Source organism: Triticum dicoccoides, chromosome 2A, assembly GCF_002162155.2.
Source record: "Triticum dicoccoides isolate Atlit2015 ecotype Zavitan chromosome 2A, WEW_v2.0, whole genome shotgun sequence".
NCBI lineage: Eukaryota > Viridiplantae > Streptophyta > Magnoliopsida > Poales > Poaceae > Triticum > Triticum dicoccoides.
The window spans coordinates 521,134,032-521,146,765 of NC_041382.1; positions in this window are offsets into that span (position 1 = coordinate 521,134,032).

A 12,734-nucleotide genomic window follows, 5' to 3' on the forward strand; every position below is an offset into this window, starting at 1 on the left:
CCCATATATAAAGGAGGGGAGGGGGGGCCGGCCGGCCTCAAGGGGCGCTAATGTCTACTACACAACCTTCTTCTTGTAGACATTGTTGGGCCTCCAAGTGCAGAGGTTTGTAGGACAGTAGCAAATTTCCCTCAAGTGGATGACCTAAGGTTTATCAATTTGTAGGAGGTGTAGGATGAAGATGGTCTCTCTCAATCAACCCTGTAACCAAATAACAAAGAGTCTGTTGTGTCCCCAACACACCCAATACAATGGTAAATTGTATAGGTGCACTAGTTCGGCGAAGAGATGGTGAAACAAATGGTATATGGATGGTAGATAAAGGTATTTGTAATCTGAAAATATATAAACAGCAAGGTAACTAATGATAAAAGTGAGCGTAAACAGTATTGCAATGCTAGGAAACAAGGCCTAGGGTTCATACTTTCACTAGTACAAGTCCTCTCAACAATAATAGCATAATTGGATCACATAACTATCCCTCAACATGCAACAAAGAGTCACTCCAAAGTCACTAATAGCGGAGAACGAACGAAGAGATTATGGTAGGGAACGAAACCACCTCAAAGTTATTCTTTCCAATCAATCCGTTGGGCTATTCCTATAGGTGTCACAAACAGCCCTAGAGTTCGTACTAGAATAACACCTTAAATCACAAATCAATCAAAACCCTAATGTCACCTAGATACTCCAATGTCACCTCAAGTATCCGTGGGTATGATTATACGATATGCATTACACAATCTCAGATTCATCTATTCAACCAACACATAGAACCTCAAAGAGTGCCCCAAAGTTTCTACCGGAGAATCATGATGAAAACGTGTGCCAACCCCTATGCATAGGTTCATGGGCGTAACCCGCAAGTTGATCACCAAAACATACATCAAGTGAATCACGTGGTATCCCATTGTCACCACAGATACGCACGGCAAGACATACATCAAGTGTTCTCAAATCTTTAAAGACTCAATCCGATAAGATAACTTCAAAGGGGAAACTCAATCCATTACAAGAGAGTAGAGGGGGGAGAAAACATTATAGGATCCAACTATAATAGCAAAGCTCGCGATACATCAAGATCGTATCACCTCAAGAACACGAGAGAGAGAGAGAGATCAAACACATAGCTACTGGTACATACCCTCACCCCCGAGGGAGAACTACTCCCTCCTCGTCATGGAGAGCACCGGGATAATGAAGATGGCCACCGGAGAGGCATTCCCCCTTCGGCAGGGTGCCGGAATAGGTCTAGATTGGCTTTTGGTGGCTACGGAGGCTTCTGGCGGCTGAACTCCCGATCTTTGTGCTCTCAGATCGTTTTAGGGTATATGGAGATATATATAGGCGGAAGAAGTACGTCAGGGGGGCCACGAGGGGCCCACGAGGGTGGAGGGCGCGCCCCCCTACCTCGTGGCCTCCTCGAAGCATCCCATACGTGCACTTCAAGTCTTCTAGGCTTCTTTCCTTCCAAAAATGAGTTCCATGAAGTTTCAGGTCAATTGGACTCCGTTTGATTTTCCTTTTCTTCGAAACCCTAAAACAAGGTAAAAACAGAAGCTAGCACTGGGCTCTGGGTTAATAGGTTAGTCCCAAAAATGATATAAAAGTGTATAATAAAGCCCATAAACATCCAAAATAGTAGATAATATAGCATGGAGCAATCAAAAATTATAGATACATTGGAGATGTATCAGCATCCCCAAGCTTAATTCCTGCTCGTCCTTGAGTAGGTAAATGATAAAAACAGACTTTTTGATGTGGAATGCTACTTGGCATAATTTCAATGTAATTCTTCTTAACTGTGGCATGAATATTCAGATCCGAAAGATTCAAGACAAAAGTTTAATATTGACATAAAAATAATAATACTTCAAGCATACTAACTAAGCAATCATGTCTTCTCAAAATAACATGGCCAAAGAAAGCTATCCCTACAAAATCATATAGTTTAGTCATGCTCCATTTTCGTCACACAAGAATGTTCTCATCATGCACAACCCCGATGAAAAGCCAAGCAATTGTTTCATACTTTAGTAATCTCAAACACATAAACCTTCACGCAATACATGAGCACGAGCCATGGACATAGCACTATGGGTGGAATAGAATGTGATGATGGGGGTTTTGTGGAGAAGACAAAAAGGAGAAAGTCTCACATCAACGAGGCTAATCAATGTGCTATGGAGATGCCACCGATTGATGTTAATGCAAGGAGTAGGGATTTCCATGCAACGGATGCACTAGAGCTATAAATGTATGAAAGCTCAACAAAAGAAACTAAGTGGGTGTGCATCCAACTTGCTTGCGCACGAAGACCTAGGGCACTTGAGGAGGCCCATTGTTGGAATAAACAGGCCAAGTTCTATAATGAAAATTCCCACTAGTATCTGAAAGTGACAAAACAAAAGACTCTCTATCATGAAGATTATGGTGCTACTTTGAAGCACAAGTGTGGCAAAGGATAGTAGCATTGTCCCTTCTCTATTTTTCTCTCATTTTTTTTGGCCTTCTCTTTTTTTATGGCCTTTCTCTTTTTTTTGGGCCTTCTCTTTTTTTTATTTTTTTTATTCCTCACTTGGGACAATGCTCTAGAAAATGATGATCATCACACTTCTATTTATTTACAACTCAATGATTAGAACTCGATACTAGAACAAAAGATGACTCTATATGAATGCCTCCAGCGGTGTACCGGGATATGCAATGAATCAAGAGTGACATGTATGAAAGAATTATGAACGGTGGCTTTGCCACAAATACTATGTCAACTACATGATCATGCTAAGCAATATGACAATGATGAATGTGTCATGATAAACGGAACGGTGGAAAGTTGCATGGCAATATATCTCGGAATGGCTATGGAAATGCCATAATAGGTAGGTATGGTGGCTGTTTTGAGGAAGATATAAGGAGGTTTATGTGTGAAAGAGTGTATCATATCACGGGGTTTGGATGCACCGGTGAAGTTTGCACCAACTCTCAATGTGAGAAAGGGCAATGCACGGTACCGAAGAGGCTAGCAATGATGGAAGGGTAAGAGTGAGTATAATCCATGGACTCAACATTAGTCATAAAGAACTCACATACTTATTGCAAAAATCTACAAGTCATCAAAAACCTTGGCACTACGCGTATGCTCCTAGGGGGATAGATTGGTAGGAAAAGACCATCGCTCGTCCCCGACCGCCACTCATAAGGAGGACAATCAAATAACACCTCATGTTTCAAATTTGTTACACAACGTTCACCATACGTGCATGCTACGGGACTTGCAAACTTCAACACAAGCATTTCTCAAATTCACAACTACTCAACTAGCACGACTTTGATATTATTACCTCCATATCTCAAAACAATCATCAAGCATCAAACTTCTCTTAGTATTCAACACACTCATAAGAAAGTTTTTACTATTCTTAGGTGCCTAGCATATTAGGATTATTTAAGCAAATTATCATGCTATTTAAGACTCTCATAATAATATAAGTGAAGCATGAGAGTTCATCTATTTCTTCAAAATAAAACTACCACCATGCTCTAAAAGATATAAGTGAAGCTCTAGAGCGAATGACAAACTACTCTGAAATATATAAGTGAAGATCAATGAGTAGTTAGATAATTATGCAACTATGTGAAGACTCTCTAACATTTAATAATTTAAGATATTGGTATTTTATTCAAACATCAAGCAAGACTAAATAAAATAAATTGACGCTCCAAGCAAAACACATATCATGTGGCGAATAAAAATATAGCTCCAAGTAAAGTTACCGATGAACGAAGACGAAAGAGCGGATGCGTTCTGGGGAATCCCCAAGCTTAGGCTTTTGGTTGTCCTTGAATATTAACTTGGGGTGCCTTGGGAATCCCCAAGCTTAGGCTCTTTCCACTCTTATTCCATAATCCATTGAATCTTTACCCAAAACTTGAAAACTTCACAACACAAAACTTAAAGTAGAAAACTCGTGAGCTCCGTTAGCGAAAGAAAGCAAAACAACACTTCAAGGTACTGTAATTAACTCATTCTTTATTTATATTGGTGTTAAACCTACTGTATTCCAACTTATCTATGGTTTATAAACTATTTTACTAGCCATAGATTCATCAAAATAAGCAAACAACACACGAAAAACAGAATCTGTCAAAAACAGAACAGTCTGTAGTAATCTGTAACTAACGCAAACTTATGGAACCCCAAAAATTATAAAATAAATTGTTGGACCTGAGTAATTTATCTATTAATCATATTCCAAAAGAATTAACTAAATATCACTCTCCAAATAAAAATGGAAGCAATTCTCGTGAGCACTAAAGTTTCTGTTTTTTACAGTATGATCATAAAGACTTCACCCATGTCTTCCCAAAGGTTCTACTTGGCAGAAAAACTAATTAAAACATAAAAACTCAATCATAACAGAGGCTAGATAAATTATTTATTACTAAATAGTAGCAAAAAGCAAGGAACAAAAATAAAATTGGGTTGCCTCCCAACAAGCGTTATCGTTTAACGCCCCTAGCTAGGCATGATGATTTCAATGATGCTCACATAAAAGATAAAAATTGAAACATAAAGAGAGCATCATGAAGAATATGACTAGCACATTTAAGTCTAACCCACTTCCTATGCATTTGGATTTTGTGAGCAAACAACTTATGGGAACAATAATCAACTAGCATAGGAAGGCAAAACAAGCATGACTTCAAAACTTTAAGCACATAGAGAGGAAACTTGATATTATTGCAATTCCTACAAGCATAAGTTCCTCCCTCATAATAATTTTCAGTAGCATCATGAATGAATTCAACAATATAACCAGAACCTAAAGCATTCTTTTCATGATCTACAAGCATAGAAATTTTATTACTCTCCACACAAGCAAAATTCTTCTCATGAATAATAGTGGGAGTAAACTCAACAAAATAATTATCATGTGAGGCATAATCCAATTGAAAACTAAAATCATGATGAAACGTTTCATGGATATCATTATTCTTTATAGCATACAAGTCATCACAATAATCATCATAGATAGCAACTTTATTCTCATAATCAATTGGAACCTCTTCTGGAATAGTGGATTCATCACCAAATAAAGTCATGACCTCTCCAAATCCACTTTCATCAATATAATCATCATAAATAGAAGGCATGCTATCATCATAATAAATTTGCTCATCAAAAATTGAGGGACAAAAAATATCATCTTCATCAAACATAGCTTCCCCAAGCTTGTGGCTTTGCATATCATTAGCATCATGGATATTCAAGGAATTCATACTAACAACATTGCAATCATGCTCATCATTCAAATATTTAGTGCCAAACATTTTAATGCATTCTTCTTCTAAGACTTTGGCACAATTTTCCTTTCCATCATACTCACGAAACATATTAAAAAGATGAAGCGTATGAGGCAAACTTAATTCCATTATTTTGTAATTTTCTTTTATAAACTAAACTAGTGATAAAACAAGAAACAAAAAGATTCGATTGCACGATCTAAAGATATACCTTCAAGCGCTAACCTCCCCGGCAACGGCGCCATAAAAGAGCTTGATGTCTACTACACAACCTTCTTCTTGTAGACGTTGTTGGGCCTCCAAGTGCAGAGGTTTGTAGGACAGTAGCAAATTTCCCTCAAGTGGATGACCTAAGGTTTATCAATCCGTAGGAGGCGTAGGATGAAAATGGTCTCTCTCAAGCAACCCTGCAACCAAATAACAAAGAGTCTCTTGTGTCCCCAACACACCCAATACAATGGTAAATTGTATAGGTGCACTAGTTGGGTGAAGAGATGGTGAAACAAGTGGTATATGGATGGTAGATAAAGGTATTTGTAATCTGAAAATATATAAACAGCAAGGTAACTAATGATAAAAGTGAGTGTAAACAGTATTGCAATGCTAGGAAACAAGGCCTAGGGTTCATACTTTCACTAGTGCAAGTCCTCTCAACAATAATAACATAATTGGATCACATAACTATCCCTCAACATGCAACAAAGAGTCACTCCAAAGTCACTAATAGCGGAGAACGAACGAAGAGATTATGGTAGGGTACGAAACCACCTCAAAGTTATTCTTTCCAATCAATCCGTTGGGCTATTCCTATAGGTGTCACAAACAGCCCTAGAGTTCGTACTAGAATAACACCTTAAGACACAAATCAATCAAACCCCTAATGTCACCTAGATACTCCAATGTCACCTCAAGTATCCGTGGGTATGATTATATGATATGCATCACACAATCTCAGATTCATCTATTCAACCAACACATAGAACCTCAAAGAGTGCCCCAAAGTTTCTACCGGAGAATCACGACAAAAACGTGTGCAACCCCTATGCATAGGTTCATGGGCGGAACCCGCAAGTTGATCACCAAAACATACATCAAGTGAATCACGTGGTATCCCATTGTCACCACAGATACACACGGCAAGACATACATCAAGTGTTCTCAAATCTTTAAAGACTCAATCCGATAAGATAACTTCAAAGGGGAAACTCAATCCATTACAAGAGAGTAGAGGGGGGAGAAAACAACATAGGATCCAACTATAATAGCAAAGCTCGCGATACATCAAGATTGTATCACCTCAAGTACACGAGAGAGAGAGAGAGAGAGAGAGAGAGAGAGAGAGAGATCAAACACATAGCTACTGGTACATACCCTCAGCCCCGAGGGAGAACTACTCCCTCCTCGTCATGGAGAGCACCGGGATGATGAAGATGGCCACCGGAGAGGGATTCCCCCTCCGGCAGGGTGCCGGAACGGGTCTAGATTGGCTTTTGGTGGCTACGGAGGCTTCTGGCGGCGGAACTCCCGATCTATTGTGCTCTCAGATTGTTTTAGGGTATATGGAGATATATAGGCGGAAGAAGTACGTCAGGGGGGCCACGAGGGGCCCATGAGGGTGGAGGGTGCGCCCAAGGGGGGTGGGCGCGCCCCCTACCTCGTGGCCTCCTCGAAGCTTCCCTTACGTGCACTTCAAGTCTTCTGGGCTTCTTTCCTTCCAAAAATGAGTTCCGTGAAGTTTCAGGTCAATTGGACTCCGTTTGATTTTCCTTTTCTTCGAAACCCTAAAACAAGGTAAAAACAGAAACTGGCGCTGGGCTCTGGGTTAATAGGTTAGTCCCAAAAATGATTTAAAAGTGTATCATAAAGCCCATAAACATCCAAAACAGTAGATAATATAGCATGGAGCAATCAAAAATTATAGATACGTTGGAGATGTATCAGGCGCGCCCAGGGGGGACTCCTACTAGCAGTAGGTTCCCCCCTTTCCTAGTCCAACAAGGAGGGGAAGGAAGGAGGAAGGGGAGAGAAGGAAGGAGTGGGGCGCCTCCCCCACCCCTTGTCCAATTCGGACTGGGGGGGCGCGCGCCACCTCCTAGCCGGCCCTCTCTCCTCTAAGGCCCATGGTGGCCCATTAACTTCCCGGGGGTGGTTCCGGTAACCCTCCTACACTCCAGTTTTATCCGAAACTCTCCGGAACACTTCGGGTGTCCGAACAACATGGCCCAATATATCAATCTTTATGCCTCAGCCATTTCGAGACTCCTCGTCATGTTCGCGATCTCATCCGGGACTCCAAAAAACCTTCGGTAAATCAAATCACATAAACTCATAATATCAATCATCATCGAACGTTAAGCGTGCAGACCCTATGGGTTCAAGAACTATGTGGACATGACCGATACACTTATCCGGTCAATAACCAATAGCGGAACCTAGATGCTCATATTGGTTCCTACATATTCCACGAAGATCTTTATCGGTCAAACCGCATAACAACATACGTTGTTCCTTTTGTCATCGGTATGTTACTTGCCCGAGATTCGATCGTCGGTATCATCATACCTAGTTCAATCTCGTTACCGACAAGTCTCTTTACTCGTTCTGTAGTGCATCATCCCGCAACTAACTCATTAGTCACATTGCTTGCAAGGCTTATAGTGATGTGCATTACCGAGAGGGCCCAGAGATACCTCTCCGACAATCGGAGTGACAAACCCTAATCTCGATCTATGCCAACTCAACAAACACCATCGGAGACACCTGTAGAGCATCTTTATAATCACCCAGTTACGTTGTGACGTTTAATAGCACGCTAAGTGTTCCTCCGGTATTCGGGAGTTGCATAATCTCATAGTCATAGGAACATGTATAAGTCATGACGATAGCAATAGCAATAAACTAAACAATCATAGTGCTAAGCTAACGGATGGGTCTTGTCCATCACATCATTCTCTAATAATGTGATTCTGTTCATCAAATGACAACACATGTCTATGGCTAGGAAACTTAACCATCTTTGATTAACGAGCTAGTCTAGTAGAGGCATACTAGGGACACTCTGTTTGTCTATGTATTCACACCTGTACTAATTTCCGTTAATACAATTCTAGCATGAATAATAAACATTTATCATGATATAAGGAAATATAAATAACAACTTTATTATTGCCTCTAGGGCATATTTCCTTCAGTCTCCCACTTGCACTAGAGTCAACAATCTAGATTACATAGTAATGATTCTCACACCCATGGAGTCTTGGTGTTGATCATGTTTTGCTCGTGAGAGAGGCTTAGTCAACGGGTCTGCAACATTCAGATCTATATGTATCTTGCAAATCTATGTCTCCCTCCTTGACTTGATCGCGGATGGAATTGAAGCGTCTCTTGATGTGCTTGGTTCTCTTGTGAAATTTGGGTTCCTTTGCCAAGGCAATTGCACCAGTATTGTCACAAAAGATTTTCATTGGACCCGATGCACTAGGTATGACACCTAGATCAGATATGAACTCCTTCATCCAGACTCCTTCATTTGCTGCTTCCAAAGCAGCTATGTACTCCGCTTCACATGTAGATCCTGCCACGACGCTCTGCTTGGAACTGCACCTACTGACAGCTCCACCATTTAATATAAACACGTATCCAGTTTGTGACTTAGAGTCATCCGGATCAGTGTCAAAGCTTGCATCGACGTAACCATTAACAACAAGCTCTTTGTCACCTCCATAAACGAGAAACATATCCTTGGTCCTTTTCAGGTATTTTAGGATGTTCTTGACCGTTGTCCAGTGATCCACTCCTCGATTACTTTGGTACCTCCCTGCTAAACTAATAGCAAGGCACACATCAGGTTTGGTACACAGCATTGCATACATGATAGAACCTATGGCTGAAGCATAGGGAATGACCTTCATTTTCTCTCTGTCTTCTGAAGTGGTCGGGCATTGAGTCTTACTCAACTTCACACCTTGCAACACAGGCAAGAACCCTTTCTTTGCTTGATCCATTTTGAACTCCTTCAAAACTTTATCAAGGTATGTGCTTTGTGAAAGTCCAATTAAGTGTCTTGATCTATCTCTATAGATATTGATGCCCAATATGTAAGCAGCTTCACTGAGGTCTTTCATTGAAAAATTCTTATTCAAGTATCCTTTTATGCTATTCAGAAATTCAGTATTATTTTTTATCAACAATATGTCATTCACATATAATATCATAAATGCTACGGAGCTCCCACTCACTTTCTTGTAAATGCGGGCTTCTCCAAAAGTCTGTATAAAACCATATGCTTTGATCACACTATCAAAGCGTATATTCCAACTCTGAGATGCTTGCACCAGTCCATAAATGGATCGCTGGAGCTTGCACACTTTGTTAGCACCTTTTGGATCGACAAAACCTTCTGGTTGTATCATATACAACTCTTCTTTAAGATATCCATTAAGGGATGCAGTTTTGACATCCATTTGCCAAATTTTATAATCATAAAATGCGGAAATTGCTAACATGATTCAGACGGACTTAAGCATCGCTACGGGTGAGAAAGTCTCATCGTAGTCAACTCCTTGAACTTGTCGAAAACCTCTCGCAACAAGTCGAGCTTTGTAGACAGTAACATTACCGTCAGCATTAGTCTTCTTCTTAAAGATCCATTTATTATCTATGGCTTGCCGATCATCGGGCAGGTCAACCAAAGTCCATACTTTGTTCTCATACATGGACCCCATCTCAGATTTCATGGCCTCAAGCCATTTCGCGGAATCTGGGCTCATCATCGCTTCCTCATAGTTCGTAGGTTCGTCATGGTCAAGTAACATGCACTACTGTAGGATGCTGCTAACACGACACTACGATGAGAGACCCTTCGAGAAACTGTGTGCGATGCAATAATCGCAAACGGTGATGTATGAAAACCGTCAAAAAAGGTGAAAACGTTTGCGATGGAGGATGCATCAAACACGGTTCATATTTAGTTGCATGTGCCATGAAGGGCATACGGTTCAGTTCAATTAACTATTTGTGATGAGGAACAAAAGAAACGAGCAGCCAGATGAAGGCATGTGCGATACACAGCATACGGTTCACTCGGATGAACTGTTTGTGATTAGGAACACAAAAGAAACGGGCAGCAAGATGAAGGTGTGTGCGATATACGGCATGCGGTTCACTCGAATGAACTGTTTGTGATTAGGAAACACAAAATAAACGGTCAGCCAGATCAAGGTGTGTGCGATATATGGCATGCGGTTCACTCGGATGAACTGTTTGCGTTGACACAAGAGAACAACAACGGTTCAACTTGACAAGACGTGTGTGTTGTGCGATGGGATTGCATGCGGTTCACTCGGCCCTTGTCATCAGTGTGTGACCTCTGTGGAAACCGTTCACTCCCCAGGCGCCTCTTCGTGTACCGTGGAAACCGTCCATCGACTCTTCACCTTGTCCTCTCGATTTGGAACTGTTGTCACACGCTAGCTCTTCCCCCCTCCTCCATTTGCCTTCACCCTTCCTTCTGCCATTGTTTGATCGTCTTCTCCATGGAGGGAACAAGCCGGAAATGACCCCGTTATTCTTGCCCCGATCTGAATGATGACGCGGTGGAGGAACTCATTGACCGGTGCGACGCCATCACCTCGGCTAGCATGGCAGGTTCGTTCAAGATCATTCTCGACTCAACTAATAACATCATTACAAGGAACCCAAGGGTCCAGGAGCGGTTTGATCTCCCCTATCTTCTTCGCCGTGACCCTGCTGACTGGCGCGGAGACGAGGGAAGCCTCGCCTTGTGTAAGTTGATGCCGCTTGATAATGATACGTATGATGTTAAGATGCCATCGCTTGAGGGCAAGGCTTGGGAAGGCACAAATGGAGATTGGGTTGTTTTTATTTGGTACAATTGCGAGTGGGAACTTTTGAATGTGTACACTCGTCACTGGGTTCCACTTTGAAAAATCTCAGACAACTGCCCAGAGGTTGAGTACACCGGTATTCTACGTGAGTTCAAATACGATCAGGCTGAAAAAAATTGCATGGGACCTAAGCATGCACCCAAGGACATAGATTTGATTTCTCAACCAATTTATATGCACTGGAGCATGTGCATGTAGTTCAAATTTGAATTATGCACATAAATGCATTGAAAACTCAGTTAATGCATAAAAATGTCCAAACAAACCCCAAAAAATCCCAAAAATTGACACAACACTCCTGTTGTTCTATGTTGACACGAGAAAAAATTTGAAAACAATAAGAGGCAACGGATGTCATCCCGTCACCAAAGGTGGTACGTTCCCTATCGAAACCATCATGCTTGTTGTGAGAAGCTCTGGTTTCTGAGAAGCTTATACCCGAACCTGCCCGAAATGGGACAAAAATTTTCACCATGGCATGTTCATGCCGCTCCATGATAGCATGCCAGGTTTCATGAATTTCAGACGAGTTTTGGATTTACAAGAATTTAAAAACCAGGCATCTCAACGTTTTGCCAGCAATCAACAGTGCCATGGTGTTTGAATTTCATTCCCATCTCTTGCATTGGACCTAGAAATTCACCCAAGGACACACATGATTTTTCAACCAACTTTGGTGCATTGGAGCATGTGCTTGTAGTTTAAATTTGATTTATGCACATAAAAGGCCTAGAAAACCCAGTTAATGCATAAAAATGTCCAAACGAACCCCGAGAAATCCCAAAAATTGACACAACACTCCTATTGTCCTATGTTGACATGAGAAATTTTTTGAAAGCAATAAGAGGCAATGGATATCGTTTCGTACCCAAAGGTGGGACGTTCCCTACCGAAACCATCATGCTTGTTCTATGTTGTGAGAAGCTTTGGTTTGTGAGAAGCATATACCCGAACATGCCCCAAATGGGACAAATTTTTTAACACGGCATGTTGATGCCGCTCCATGATATCATGCCAAGTTTCATGAATTTCAGACGAGTTTTGGATTTACTAGAATTTAAAAACCAGGCATCTCAACGTTTTGCTGGTAATCAACAGTGCCATGGTGTTTGAATTTCATTCCCATCTCTTGCATGGAACCTACAGATTCACCCAAGGACATACATGTGATTTTTCAACCAACCTTAGTGCATTGGAGCATGTGCTTGTAGTTCAGCTTTAAATGATGCACATAAAATGCCTAGAAAACCTAGTTAATGTATAAAAAGGCCAAACAAACCCCGAAAAATTCCAAGATTGAACACAACACTCTTGTTGTTCTATGTTGACACTAGAAATTTTTTTGAAAGCAATAAGACGCAACGGATATCGTCCCGTCACCAAAGGTGGTACGCTCCCTATCGAAACCATCATGCTTGTTGTGAGAAGCTCTGGTTTGTGAGAAGCTTATACCCGAACCTGCCCCAAATGGGACAAAATTTTCACCACGACATGTTCATGCTGCTCCATGATAGCATGCCA